General features: G+C 47.3%; 1 pseudogene; it reads left to right on the top strand.

The window, feature by feature from the left end:
• LOC129837154 (activating signal cointegrator 1 complex subunit 3-like) overlaps positions 1 to 14643 on the top strand; it is a 277375-nt pseudogene that overhangs the window by 228542 nt on the left and 34190 nt on the right.

The raw sequence follows: 14643 nt of genomic DNA, 5'->3' as shown, positions 1-14643 counted from the left end.
CTAATATAATTTCAGCATCCAAACTGCACAACGGTCGTTCTATTAATGTAAAGAGACATTTCTTAGAAAACACCAAAAAGTGTAATGACATTCAGAGATTTTCAAACCAAGCCTTCGATACTGTGTAGGCAGGAATGTATTTGACATACTCTACTTGATTGTGGTGTTGAAAACGCAAACCGTTTACGATTAGCGCTGGAAGTCTGTAATCGGTATGCAGTTATGCGTTGCTTATTGGTTGTGTGTGGTGCATTTGTACTGAAATCTGTTGGTGCAAGATTTGTTGCATGTATTTGATAAATATGCCATCAAGGTGGTGAGGGTAGGTGTAGGATAGGAAGAAACACATCTGCCACGCTGATCCTTAACACTGGAGCTCCACAGGGGTGCGTGCTCAGTCCCCTCCTATACTCCCTGTTCACCCACGACTGCATGGCCAGGCACAACTCCAACATAATCATTAAGTTTGCAGATGACTGTCACGTTCTGACCCTAGTTATTGTGCTAATTGTTTGTTTTAGTGGGTCAGGACGTGAGTTGGGTGGGCATTCATTGTTTTGTGTCTGGTTTGTCTATTTCTGTGTTTGACCTGATATGGTTCTCAATCAGAGGCAGCTGTCAATCGTTGTCCCTGATTGAGAACCATATTAAGGTAACCTGTTTGGTGTTGGGTTTTGTGGGTGATTGTATTTCGTGTCAGTGTTCGTGCCACACGGGACTGTTTTCGGTTTGGTCACGTTTGTTGTTTTTGTATCTTGAAGTGTTCCGTTTACTTTCATTAAATAATGAACACTTGCCACTCTGCGTCTTGGTCCGATCCCTACACCTCCTCTTCAGACGAAGAGGAGAAAATCTGCCGTAACAACGACACAACCGTGGTAGGCCTGATCACAGACAACGATGAGACAGCCTATAGGGAGGAGGTCAGAGACCTGGCCGTGTGGTGCCAGAATAACAAATTATCCCTCAATGTAGCCAAGACTAAGGAGATGATTGTGGACTACGGGAAAGGGAGGACCGAGCACGCCCCCATTCTCATCGACAGGGCTGTAGTGGAGCAGGTTGAGAACTTCAAGTTCCTTGGTGTCCACATCAACAACAAACTAGAATGGTCCAAACACACCAAAACAGTCGTGAAGAGGGCCCGACAAAGCCTATTCCCCCTCAGGAAACTAAAAAGATTTGGCATGGGTCCTGAGATCCTCAAAAAGTTCTACAGCTGCAACCTCGAGAGCATCCTGACTGGTTGCATCACTGCCTGGTACGACATTTGCTCGGCCTCTGACCGCAAGGCACTACAGAGTGCGTACGGCCCAGTACATCACCAGTACATGGGGCTAAGCTGCCTGCCATCCAGAACCTTTACACCAGGCGGTGTCAGAGGAAGGCCCTAAAAATTGTTAAAGACCCCAGCCACCCCAGTCATAGACTGTTCTCTCTACTACCGCATGGCAAGCGGTATCGGAGTGCCAAGTCTAGGACAAAAAGGCTTCTCAACAGTTTTTACTCTGTCTCCCAAACTCGATTCAAATAATCAATAATCATCAAGCTTTGATTATTTGAATCAGCTGTGTAGTGCTATGTCAAAAACCTGAAACATGCAACTATTTGGGCTTTGGAAAACCTTGCTCTAGGTCATATTAGAGTGTCAGGTGGCTGTCTCTCCTTCATTGGGTCTTGCTCTATTTCTCATTGATGATGTTATATTTCTGTCACTAGTCTTCTTCTCTTTCACTGCTGATCAAATCTTTTCCAGAACTTGTCTCTCTCAACCATGCTGCCACTCTCTGCTTTGATGTCTTAATCTCATCAGCATCAGGCTCAGACAAACCTATGAACAAACCAGCATTCCTTCAAAGCCTGTCTGTGTGTTTACTATAACATTAGGAAAAGCTTAGGAACACCTGCTCTTTCCATGACGTAAACTGACCAGATGAATCCATGTAAAAGCGATGATCCCTTATTGATGTCACTTCAATCGATGTACATGAAGGTGAGGAGACAGTTGAGACATGAATTGAGACATGGATTGTGTATGCGTGCCATTGAGAGTGAATGGGCAAGACAAAAGATTTTAGTACCTTTAAACATGGTATGCTAGTAGGGTACCGGGCGCACATGTTTAACATCTTTCTAAGTGGTTTCTAAATTTGAGTTATTTAGCTGTTACTACTGACCCCATTTTACTATTAGCCCCGGTCTCCCCTACCTTAATACCAGTAGACAACATTTTGGTTCTGTCAGCCAAATAAAACTTAATGGCTTTTATTTTATTTGAGAATCGTTGCATTAATCAAGTGTGAAACATCACGTGCAGTAGGGTGTAGATGAGAAGCTCCTGTAGAGACCCATTTTCTGTTTAGGGTCAAACTTCACGTACAAACGTACACTTTGTTTGAATAGCTTTCCTTATTTTGGTTGTCTATATACTATGGTATTTAAGGTATGCTAATACCTGCACACACACGAAGTAGGAATGTGGCTTTGGCCACACTACATCCAAGGCTAATGTAAGGATAGTGTAAACAGAAACGTTGCAACTGATGTTGGAGAGATCTTACTACACATATTTTACTAATGTCAATCTACTCCAATACAGTCAGTCTCTCGATGCTATCCTTCCAAATCTCATTGACTTGACTATTGGGCAGGCTCTCTGGGCAGGCTGTTAACGCTCGCATCTGATTGGCTCTGAGGAAAATTACGTTTGAAAAAGAAATCCCCTAAGGAGAGGTATTTCCTTGTTTTTCCTCTTTGATTTAACATTTTGCAACCGGGGGTCTCACAGGGCTATCATCTTCCTGCTGACAACTTCCCCAGGTTTTCAACCAACCTAAGCGAAGCCTGTGCATCCGAAGCTAGTAGCTAGTTTAAATGTTTGTGTAATGTCTAATACTGGCATAGTTTCAAAAGTAAAATCAATAAATATGCGCTACACAATGCTTTTAGGTGCATTTGCACGCTGAGTCTTAAATGAAGGTGATTTGTAAAATGCTAAAATAAGATCAGCTGAGTTTAACCTTAGATGTTATATGAAGAAAGGTTAGTATTGCCCTAATACATGATCCGATTCAAATCCACTTTAGCCTAGGGATTTCTGCACATGGATTGATGTTACCAAATTCCCCACAGGATTATCGATTTCCCCTTAATCTGACAGCATCATTATTTTCATGTATTTTAATAATAATATGTGGTGATAATGGTTAGGGTTGCACATTTTGGGGAATATTCAGAGGTGGAAACTTTCAGTGGGAATTCACGGAAATATATGCAAATTAATATTAATACCCTTTAAATGTGTTGCATTGGATATATTTACCATATCATATGGAGACAGAAACATAAACCTTTTACCTTATAAGTAATCATAATTGCAAATGATTAAATCCTTCCAATAGAATTTTTTTTAAACTATTTAGTTACGAATTGAACTTTAATGAAATGAGTTGACTCTTCACATGGGATGATTTCACTGAACAACAAAAGAAAGGGAATGTTGAATGATCCCCAATGATCCATCGCATCTCCCAAAATGTTTTCAACATACATCTGTAAAATGATAGTCTAGAAACTAAAGCTTTGGTTGTCTTCCTCTCAGGCTTCCATGTCTTCTCCCTGGACCTCCTCAATGCCACCTCTTGAATATCAGACTATGAGGCCTCATCTTCACTGTCACTTTCCAACCTTGTTGAGGATGGTTCATTGTCAGACTCAAAAAGCCTCAAATTTGCCCAGGTGGCCACCAATTTTTCAACCCTTGTATTGGTCAGCCTGTTGCGTACTTTGGTGTGTGTGTTCCCAAACAGGGACCTCTAAGGCGGCTGATGTTGGTGGGATTTGGAGGATGATTGAGGCAACAGGGGGAAGAGCCTCAGATCCACAAAGTCCCTTCCACCAGGTGGCTGATGAGATATGTTGGCACGACTGCCATATTGCATCTCCATCCCAAAGCCCTTGCTTGGAAGTGTACTTCGCCAGACTGCCAAGAACCTTGCCATCATTCAGTCCAAGGTGGCGAGACACGGTAGTGATGACACAATAGGCCTTGTTGATCTCTGCACCAGATAGGATGCTCTTGCCAGCATACTTGGGGTCCAACATGTACGCTGCGGAGTGTATAGGCTTCAGGCAGAAGTCTTCACACTTTTTGATGTATTTCAGAACTGCAGTTTCCTCTGCTTGGAGCAACAGTGAAGTGGGAAGGGCAGTACGGATTTATTCTCTTACATCTGCAAGCAGAGTCTGAACATCAGAGAGGATGACATTGTCTCCCTCGATCTGTGCAATGGCTACTGTTATAGGTTTCAGGCTGCTTACCATTCAATCCCAAAATACATCATCCAGGACGATCCTCTTGATGGGGCTGTCCATATCGTCAGACTGTGATATGGCCATTTCTTGGAGAGACTCCTTCCCCTCCAGGAGACTGTCAAATATGACGACAACACCCCCCCAACAGGTGTTGCTGGGCAGCTTCAATGTGGTGCTCTTATTCTTCTCACTTTGTTTGGTGAGGTAGATTGCTGCTATAACTTGATGACCCTTCACATAGCTAACCATTACCTTGGGTCTCTTGTAGAGTGTATCCATTGTTTTCATTGCTATGATTTCCTTGAGGAGCAGATTCAATGAATGAACAGCACAGCCAATGGGTGTGATGTGAGGGTAGGACTCCTCCACTTTAGACCAAACAGCCTTCATGTTCGCAGCATTGTCTGTCACCAGTGCAAATACCTTCTGTGGTCCAATGTCATTGATGACTGCCTTCAGCTCATCTGCATTGTAGAGTCCGGTGTGTCTGTTGTCCCTTGTGGCTGAGCACTTGTAGAATACTGGTTGAGGGGTGGAGATGATGTAGTTAATTATTTCTTTCTCACGAACATTCGACCACACATCAGAGATGATTGCAATACAGTCTGCTTTCTCTATGATTTGCTTGACCTTCACTTGAACTCTGAACTTTGCATCCATCAAATGAGTAGATAAAGCATGTCTGGTTGGAGAGGTGTATGCTGGGCGAAGAACATTCAGAAATCTCTTCCAGTACATATTGCCTGTGAGCATCAGAGGTGAGCCAGTTGCATACACAGCTCGAGCAAGACATTCATCAGCATTTCTCTGACTATGTTCCTCCATTGAGTCAAAAGAATGTCTGATTCTAGGAGGACTATGAGCTGTTGCTATCGATAAGGTGTCTGATTCATCATTTTCACCTCGAATAGAAGTAGAGGGACTTTTGTCAGAGGTTACTTGTTGTGAGCGCTGAGGGAACTTTATGCACTTGGCCAGATGATTCTGCATCTGTTGCATTCTTCACATATGATTTGGCACAGTATTTGCAAATGTACACAGCTTTACCTTCTACATTAGCTGCAGTGAAATGTCTCCACACATCAGATAGTGCCCATGGCATTTTCCAGTAAAGATTAGGGAAAGAATGCGTATAAAAAATAAAAAAAAATACAATTCCATGTACAGATAAATAGTTAAAGCAGTTAGATTAAACAACTCCTTTGTAAGATACATTTTTTTATGAAACATGTTTGGAAACAGGTTAATTAACACTCCTCAGTTAGCAGGCTCAAGCAAGCTAAAACCCACATGGTCGCAAAAACTAACTACCAGAAATTGTTAACAAGTTAGAAATTATTTAAACACACTTTGCTGTAGGCTACTATTTACTAGTTAACATAAAATCATGTATGTTACATAAAATATATTCACCCCACCCAGTATTGTAATCAAAACTTACCAGAAAGCATGTAGTCCTTGGCTCAGACAGTGTAGTAGTGTGGGCTCAATAGCATCTCATTAGTGTGCAAGATCTTACATGTAATGGAAGAGTGCAGTGCACATGTGATGGAAGAATGCACTATGCATGCAGAGGGTTGCAATTCCATTGAATTGGGGATAGTTTAACCAGAATGTGCCACAAGACCTAGAATTGCCTTATGTGTATCCCACAAAGGTTTAACTTTTTTGATGAATTCAAGCAAAATTCTCCAAATTCCCGGGCTTAACTTCCAATGGAAAATTACCAGAAATACTCAGAAAATTTACCGGAAAGTTTCTGACCCTTTGCAACCCTGGTGATTACACAGATGATTTACAGCCACAACAGCACTCTGTCTCTCTGCAACAACACAAGTACACACATGCAGGGACGCACACACGTACATATACATACACACACTCACACACACAAACACTGATCCTCCTCTAATGGATGGCTGGGTAGAAGGAAGCACTGTGCTGCAGAGACATCTGCTATGCGTTGAGGACTAGGATTCCAGAACATTCCAGACTGCTGGCATTGACACGGCTGTCAGCCCACATTTACCACTAAGGACTGACCCGGCCTCCCAGCCCCTACATACATAGACACACACACACACACATATATATTGTGTTATGTAAGTTGAAAACACACTGTTGGTTTAAAGATGAACATACATTTTTAGCACCATTCAGTTATACTTCAAGCTCTACATACCCTTTCAGCCTGTCCTATTTTTTTTAATAGTTGGTTTAGTATCGGCAATATCAGGTGATTTATGGGTTAGATAGGTGTACCACCCAACAGCACATTGTCACAGCTGTATTTCATACATGGCCAATTGGCCATCTGATCTGTCCTGCAAGCCCTGGAGACGGTCACCTTGTCACCGGCCATTACTCATGGAGACATGATTGACTGGGGAGGCTTGTAATCCAGCGCTGCTACACACACACAACACACACACACACCATAAATGTATTTGTGCAGCATCAGGAGTCTAATGGGAATGATTCTAATGGACATGACTTAATCAGACAGCCCATAACACTCTCTCTCTCACACACACTCTCTCACACCCCAGTAAAGATCTGTGAAATGTGGTCAGTAATAAACGTGTTGGCTGCTGGGCTGTGTTGACGTGTGGAGTGATGATAATGACGTCCATACTTATCATTAAAGCCGCATTAAGTATGGCCACCGCTCCCCAACTGCTGTTTGTGTTTCAACACTGTATTATTTTCCAATGGGCTCAGTGTTTCTCCCCCCGCCCCACCCCTCCTCTGGTTTTCAACAGAACAACAGATGATTGTGAATGATAATCATGGGAGGATTGTTTACGTGAGTGTAATGTGAGGAGTGGGCTGTGTCAGAGTGAGTGGATCCATGTTTACATACACACACATTATTCTACATCAGTATGGAGGCAACTGTCAAATTACCTTCATTAAGCATCCTTCTACCTGTTAACTGAGCCATTGGTATTCATCCTCTATCTCTCTTGCACACGCTCGTTCTCTCCTCTCTCTCTGTCTATCTCTCTCTCTGTCTATCTCTAGCTATCTCTCTCTCTCTGTCTATCTCTAGCTATCTCTCTCTGTCTATCTCTCTGTCTATCTCTCTCTCTCTGTCTCTCTCTCTCTGTCTATCTCTCTCTCTATCTGTCTATCTCTCTCCTTGTCTATCTCTCTCTGTCTATCTCTATCTATCTCTGTCTCTCTGTCTATCTCTCTCTCTGTCTCTCTCTCTCTCTCTCTCTCTCTCTCTCTCTCTCTCTCTCTCTCTCTCTCTGTCTATCTCTCTCCCCATCTGTTTCATTCTCATATTATTTCTCAATTTCTTCTCCTCTGCAAATGACCTGCAATAGCTTGAACTCCTCTGCATGCTGTATAACCACATCTTTCATACCATTAACTTTAAAGCTTTTCACACACACACACCCAAACACACACACACACCCAAACACACCCAAACAAGCACACACACACACACCCAAACACACCCAAACACACACAGCCAAACACACACACACACACAGCCAAACACACACACACACACCCAAACACACACATCCAAACACACACACACACACATACACATACACCCAAACACACACACACACACACACACACACACACACACACACACACAGCCAAACACACACACATACACACACAGCCAAACACACACACATACACACACACATCCGAACACACATACCCAAACACACACCCAAACACACACACACACACACACACACACACAGCCAAACACACACATACAGACACACACATACACTCAAACACACACACACAAACACACCCACACACACACAAATGCGCACCCAAACACACACACACACTCAAACGTGCACACACACCCAAACACACACGTACACACACGCACACACACACACACACACTCAAATGTTATTTGTTATTAGAAGTTAATGAAGCACGTAGTTGTGTGCACTTATGGCCATGTCTCATGTGGTAGCTCTTACCCATTAGAGCCGCTGAGCCACGCATGGAAGCCATTTTGGCTGTGCATTGTCTTAGCTCAGCAAATACTATATGGCCCAAAACCTGGGAATCATTTTGTGATAAGAGGGTATTTTGTTTGTTCCAGGCTGTGGGCTGGCATGGCCCAAGGGCAAGGCTCCTCTAGACCTACAGTTTGTCTAAAGTCTTAATAATTATCTGTTACCCCAGTTTTACCCCTAAAACAAACCCAGAGAAAACAAACAGGCCTATTCTGTGGTATTATTGATGCGTATGATGCAGTGGCTTTTGATCGATGTGTGTCGTGTATTGATTTTTATGTGCTAGCTAGAGAATACACTGTGTGTGTGTTGATAATATATGTTATCTGTATAGATGAAGTGTATCTGTGTTAGTGTGGGGAGCATGGAGTCGTTACTATGGTCAGCACAGGGTTATGAGTAAATCAATAAGCAGTAAAAACATACATATATTACAGACTCCCCATAGACTCCTTTAATACTGCTGAGTTATTACTGCCACTGGCCACATCTTAAACATGTCCAATAGTATTTATCTGTTTTAGCATAACTTTGCAGCGGCTACAGAAGGTTTATTAGAGAGAAGGGAGAGGTAGAAAAGCATTGTATGTGTCAGCTGTTTCCTTAAAGATGGACTCCTTTTTAGGGGCTTTTTAAAGGATTGTCCTTGCTCATGTGGTGTTCTGGGCCTATTAGAGGAGTAATAGTCGGGAACTAGATATGAAAATTATATAACGTTTCAATTTCCTCTATTAAATAGCCTAGGATCTTTTATAAACGTGGCTGTTGCTTTTTTGTTGTTGTCTTGTTTCCTAATTGTTATCATCTCTCTTCCTAGGTTTCTGTTACATGTAGGTCTAACCGTGGTTGTGTGTTGTCCAGTTACTACAGCCTGGATGACATCAGCCACAAGACCATCAACAAGTACCTGTCCAACCTGGTGGAGAGGAGTCTCCGAGACCTGGAGTGTTCCTACTGTATGGAGGTAGGGGAGGAGTCTCCGAGACCTGGAGTGTTCCTACTGTATGGAGGTAGGGGAGGAGTCTCCGAGACCTGGAGTGTTCCTACTGTATGGAGGTAGGAGAGGATTCTCCGAGACCTGGAGTGTTCCTACTGTATGGAGGTAGGGGAGGAGTCTCCGAGACCTGGAGTGTTCCTACTGTATGGAGGTAGGAGAGGAGTCTCCGAGACCTGGAGTGTTCCTACTGTATGGAGGTAGGGGAGTGTTTGTGTGTACGACGTGTGTGTATGTACACATGTATTCATGTTGATTAATGTGCCTGTAGTAGTAAGGCCGTGTGAAGATATAAGGCACACAGGTACATACTGAGGTTTGTGGTTTGTGTTGATAGATTTAACATGAATCAGTACAGTTGACCATGTCTTCTTGCCTCTCTTCCTCTCTGTCTTCTCTCCACACTGTCTCCTTTCATCTCTTTTTCCCTGTTTCCTCTCCTCTCTGTCTTCCCTCCTCTCTTCCTCCAGGATGATTGCACCATTGAGGCCCTGACGTACAGTCGTATCTCCTACTACTATCTGAAGCACCAGACAGTCAGGATGTTCAAGGAGAGGCTGAGGGCTGACCTGCCCATCCAGGACATCCTCTCTGTCCTCACGGTATGTCTGACTGCCTGCTGGGAATGACCACAGAACATGATGACATTGTCTTATTTTCATCAGGGCATCTATCTCTTCTACTATATACTGCCCTGGACTGTCCTGGACTAGACTGGACTGTCCTGGACTGGACTGGACTCGACTCCATCCTCAGCGGTGGGACTACAGCATTGATTTGCATTTCCTTTTCTGAATGTTTGAGTGTGTAGTTTAATCTAATAGTCTATCAGGCATTGTGCAGGCCGATGTCATTTGTTTACCATACTACTGTGCTTCTACATGTGCTTCTCCCATTGTGTTCACATTGAGAAAGAGAGATGGATAGACTACTGGACAGTATAATAGGTAGATGACCATGATTGAGGTCTGGGTCTCAGTTCTGTCAAATGAACACCTCTTTATCTGGGCCTCATTAACTCCCCTCATTACTCCTGGGTGTATGTGTCTTTGTTCTCCTTTCTCCTCCATTCTTCCTCTTTTCCCAGTTAATAGCGAGTACCTATTCCTCCTCTCCCTCTACTCCCTGTTTTAGTCTGTTATTCCTAGTGAGGCTGGTAATTGGTGGATGGTAAATGGTGGGATCATTAGGACACAAAGCGGTTTCACACCTCTCCTCAATAGGGGTCACCCGGCGACATCATAGTTGTGTCAGATAACCCGTTGTGCCCCATCCACCCTCTGACTCCCCCATGATGGCTCTCACCCAGACATTTCGACGAGATGGGAGGGTGAAGGATCACAGATTATACAGGAACTGTCGGGAAGGAAATGTTTTGAAAATGCTGAAAATATGTAGACATTATCTTCCCCTCTTTTGCTCCCACAACGCCCCCGCCGGTCCCTACACCCCCCTGTCCCTTGTCCACTCCCCCCAGCTAGATTCCCGTGTCCACTCCCCCCAGCTAGATTCCTGTGTCCACTCCCCCCAGCTAGATTCCCTTATCCACTCCCCCAGCTAGATTCCCTTATCCACTCCCCCCAGCTAGATTCCCTTATCCACTCCCCCAGCTAGATTCCCTTATCCACTCCCCCCAGCTAGATTCCCTTATCCACTCGCCCAGCTAGATGCCCTTGTCCACTCCGCCAGCTAGATTCCCTTGTCCACTCCCCCCAGCTAGATGCCCTTGTCCACTCCCCCAAGCTAGATTACCTTATCCACTCCCCCAGCTAGATTCCCGTGTCCACTCCCCCCAGCTAGATTCCCGTGTCCACTCCCCCCAGCTAGATTCCCTTATCCACTCCCCCAGCTAGATTCCCTTATCCACTCCCCCCAGCTAGATTCCCTTATCCACTCCCCCAGCTAGATTCCCTTATCCACTCCCCAGGCTAGATGACCTTGTCCACTCCGCCAGCTAGATGCCCTTGTCCACTCCCCCCAGCTAGAAGGCCTTGTCCACTCCCCCAAGCTAGATTACCTTATCTACTCCCCCCAGCTAGATTCCCTTGTCCACTCCCCCAGCTAGATTCCCGTGTCCACTCCCCCCAGCTAGATTCCCTTGTCCACTCCCCCCAGCTAGATTCCCGTGTCCACTCCCCCCAGCTAGATTCCCTTATCCACTCCCCCAGCTAGATTCCCTTATCCACTCCCCCAGCTAGATTCCCTTATCCACTCCCACCAGCTAGATTCCCTTGTCCACTCCCCCAGCTAGATTCCCTTATCCACTCCCCCAGCTAGATTCCCGTATCCACTCCCCCCAGCTAGATGCCCTTGTCCACTCCCCCCAGCTAGATGCCCTTGTCCACTCCCCCCAGCTAGATTCCCGTATCCACTCCCCCCAGCTAGATGCCCTTGTCCACTCCCCCCAGCTAGATTCCCTTGTCCACTCCCCCCAGCTAGATGCCCTTGTCCACTCCCCCCAGCTAGATTCCCTTGTCCACTCCCCCAGCAAGATTTCCTTGTCCACTCCCCACAACTAGATTCCCTTGTCCACTCCTCCAGCTAGATTCCTTTATCCACTCACCCCAGCTTGATGCCCTTGTCCACTCCCCCCAGCTAGATTCCATTATCCACTGCCCCAGCTAGATTCCCTTATCCACTCCCCCAGCTAGATTCCCTTATCCACTCCCCCAGCTAGATTCCCTTATCCACTCCCACCAGCTAGATTCCCTTGTCCACTCCCCCAGCTAGATTCCCTTATCCACTCCCCCAGCTAGATTCCCGTATCCACTCCCCCCAGCTAGATGCCCTTGTCCACTCCCCCCAGCTAGATGCCCTTGTCCACTCCCCCCAGCTAGATTCCCGTATCCACTCCCCCCAGCTAGATGCCCTTGTCCACTCCCCCCAGCTAGATTCCCTTGTCCACTCCCCCCAGCTAGATGCCCTTGTCCACTCCCCCCAGCTAGATTCCCTTGTCCACTCCCCCAGCAAGATTTCCTTGTCCACTCCCCACAACTAGATTCCCTTGTCCACTCCTCCAGCTAGATTCCTTTATCCACTCACCCCAGCTTGATGCCCTTGTCCACTCCCCCCAGCTAGATTCCATTATCCACTCCCCCCAGCTAGATGCCCTTGTCCACTCCCCCCAGCTAGATTCCCTTATCCACTCCCCCCAGCTAGATTCCCTTGTCCACTCCCCCCAGCTAGATGCCCTTGTCCACTCCCCCCAGCTAGATTCCCTTATCCACTCCCCCCAGCTAGATTCCCTTGTCCACTCCCCCCAGCTAGATGCCCTTGTCCACTCCCCCCAGCTAGATGCCCTTGTCCACTCCCCCAGCTAGATTCCCGTGTCCACTCCCCCCAGCTAGATTCCCTTGTCCACTCCCCCCAGCTAGATTCCCTTGTCCACTCCCCCCAGCTAGATTCCCTTGTCCACTCCCCCCAGCTAGATTCCCTTATCCACTCCCCCAGCTAGATTCCCTTATCCACTCCCCCAGCTAGATTCCCTTATCCACTCCCACCAGCTAGATTCCCTTGTCCACTCCCCCAGCTAGATTCCCTTATCCACTCCCCCAGCTAGATTCCCGTATCCACTCCCCCCAGCTAGATGCCCTTGTCCACTCCCCCCAGCTAGATGCCCTTGTCCACTCCCCCCAGCTAGATTCCCGTATCCACTCCCCCCAGCTAGATGCCCTTGTCCACTCCCCCCAGCTAGATTCCCTTGTCCACTCCCCCCAGCTAGATGCCCTTGTCCACTCCCACCAGCTAGATTCCCTTGTCCACTCCCCCAGCAAGATTTCCTTGTCCACTCCCCACAACTAGATTCCCTTGTCCACTCCTCCAGCTACATTCCTTTATCCACTCACCCCAGCTTGATGCCCTTGTCCACTCCCCCCAGCTAGATTCCATTATCCACTGCCCCCAGCTAGATGCCCTTGTCGACTCCCCCCAGCTAGATTCCCTTATCCATTCCCCCCAGCTAGATTCCCTTGTCCACTCCCCCCAGCTAGATGCCCTTGTCCACTCCCCCCAGCTAGATGCCCTTGTCCACTCCCCCCAGCTAGATTCCTTTATCCACTCCTCCCAGCTAGATTCCCTTATCCACTCCCCCCAGCTAGATTCCCGTGTCCACTCCCCCCAGCTAGATTCCCTTATCCACTCCCCCCAGCTAGATTCCCTTATCCACTCCCCCCAGCTAGATGCCTTTGTCCACTCCCCCCAGCTAGATGCCCTTGTCCACTCCCCCCAGCTAGATGCCCCTGTCCACTCCCCCCAGCTAGATGCCCTTATCCACTCCCCCCAGCTAGATTCACTTGTCCACTCCCCCCAGCTAGATTCCCTTGTCCACTCCCCGCAGTTAGATTCCCTTATCCACTCCCCCCAGCTAGATTCCCTTATCCACTCCCCCCAGCTAGATTCCCTTATCCACTCCCCCCAGCTAGATTCCCTTGTCCACTCCCCCCAGCTAGATTCCCTTGTCCACTCCCCCCAGCTAGATGCCCTTGTCCACTCCCCCAGCTAGATTCCCTTGTCCACTCCCCCCAGCTAGATGCCCTTGTCCACTCCCCCCAGCTAGATTCCCTTGTCCACTCCCCCCAGCTAGATGCCCTTGTCCACTCCCCCAGCTAGATTCCCTTGTCCACTCCCCCCAGCTAGATGAACTTGTCCACTCCCCCCAGCTAGATGCCCTTGTCCACTCCCCCCAGCTAGATGCCCTTGTCCACTCCCCCCAGCTAGATTCCCTTGTCCACTCTCCCCAGCTAGATGCCCTTGTCCACTCCCCCCAGCTAGATTCCCTTATCCACTCCGCCCAGCTAGATGCCCTTGTCCACTCCCCCCAGCTAAATTCCCTTATCCACTCCCCCAGCTAGATTCCCTTATCCACTTCCCCCAGCTAGATTTCCTTGTCCACTCCCCCAGCTAGATGCCCTTGTCCACTCCCCCAGCTAGATGCCCTTGTCCACTCCCCCTAGCTAGATTCCCTTGTCCACTCCCCCTAGCTAGATTCCCTTATCCACTCCCCCCAGCTAGATGCCCTTGTCCACGCCCCCTAGCTAGATTCCCTTATCCACTCCCCCCAGCTAGATGCCCTTGTCCACTCCCCCCAGCTAGATGCCCTTGTCCACTCCCCCCAGCTAGATGCCCTTGTCCACTCCCCCAGCTAGATTTTCTTGTCCACTCCCCCAGCTAGATGTTCTTGTCCACTCCCCCCAGCTAGATGCCCTTGTCCACTCCCCCCAGCTAGATGCCCTTGTCCACTCCCCCCAGCTAGATGCCCTTGTCCACTCCCCCCAGCTAGATGCCCTTGTCCACTCCCCCCAGCTAGATGCCCTTATCCACTCCCCCCAG

The sequence above is a fragment of the Salvelinus fontinalis genome, chromosome 38 (genome assembly GCF_029448725.1).
Source record: "Salvelinus fontinalis isolate EN_2023a chromosome 38, ASM2944872v1, whole genome shotgun sequence".
In the NCBI taxonomy this organism is placed as follows: Eukaryota; Metazoa; Chordata; class Actinopteri; order Salmoniformes; family Salmonidae; genus Salvelinus; species Salvelinus fontinalis.
Note: the sequence above shows the minus strand (reverse complement) of the source record. Positions and strands in the feature narration are given on the sequence as shown.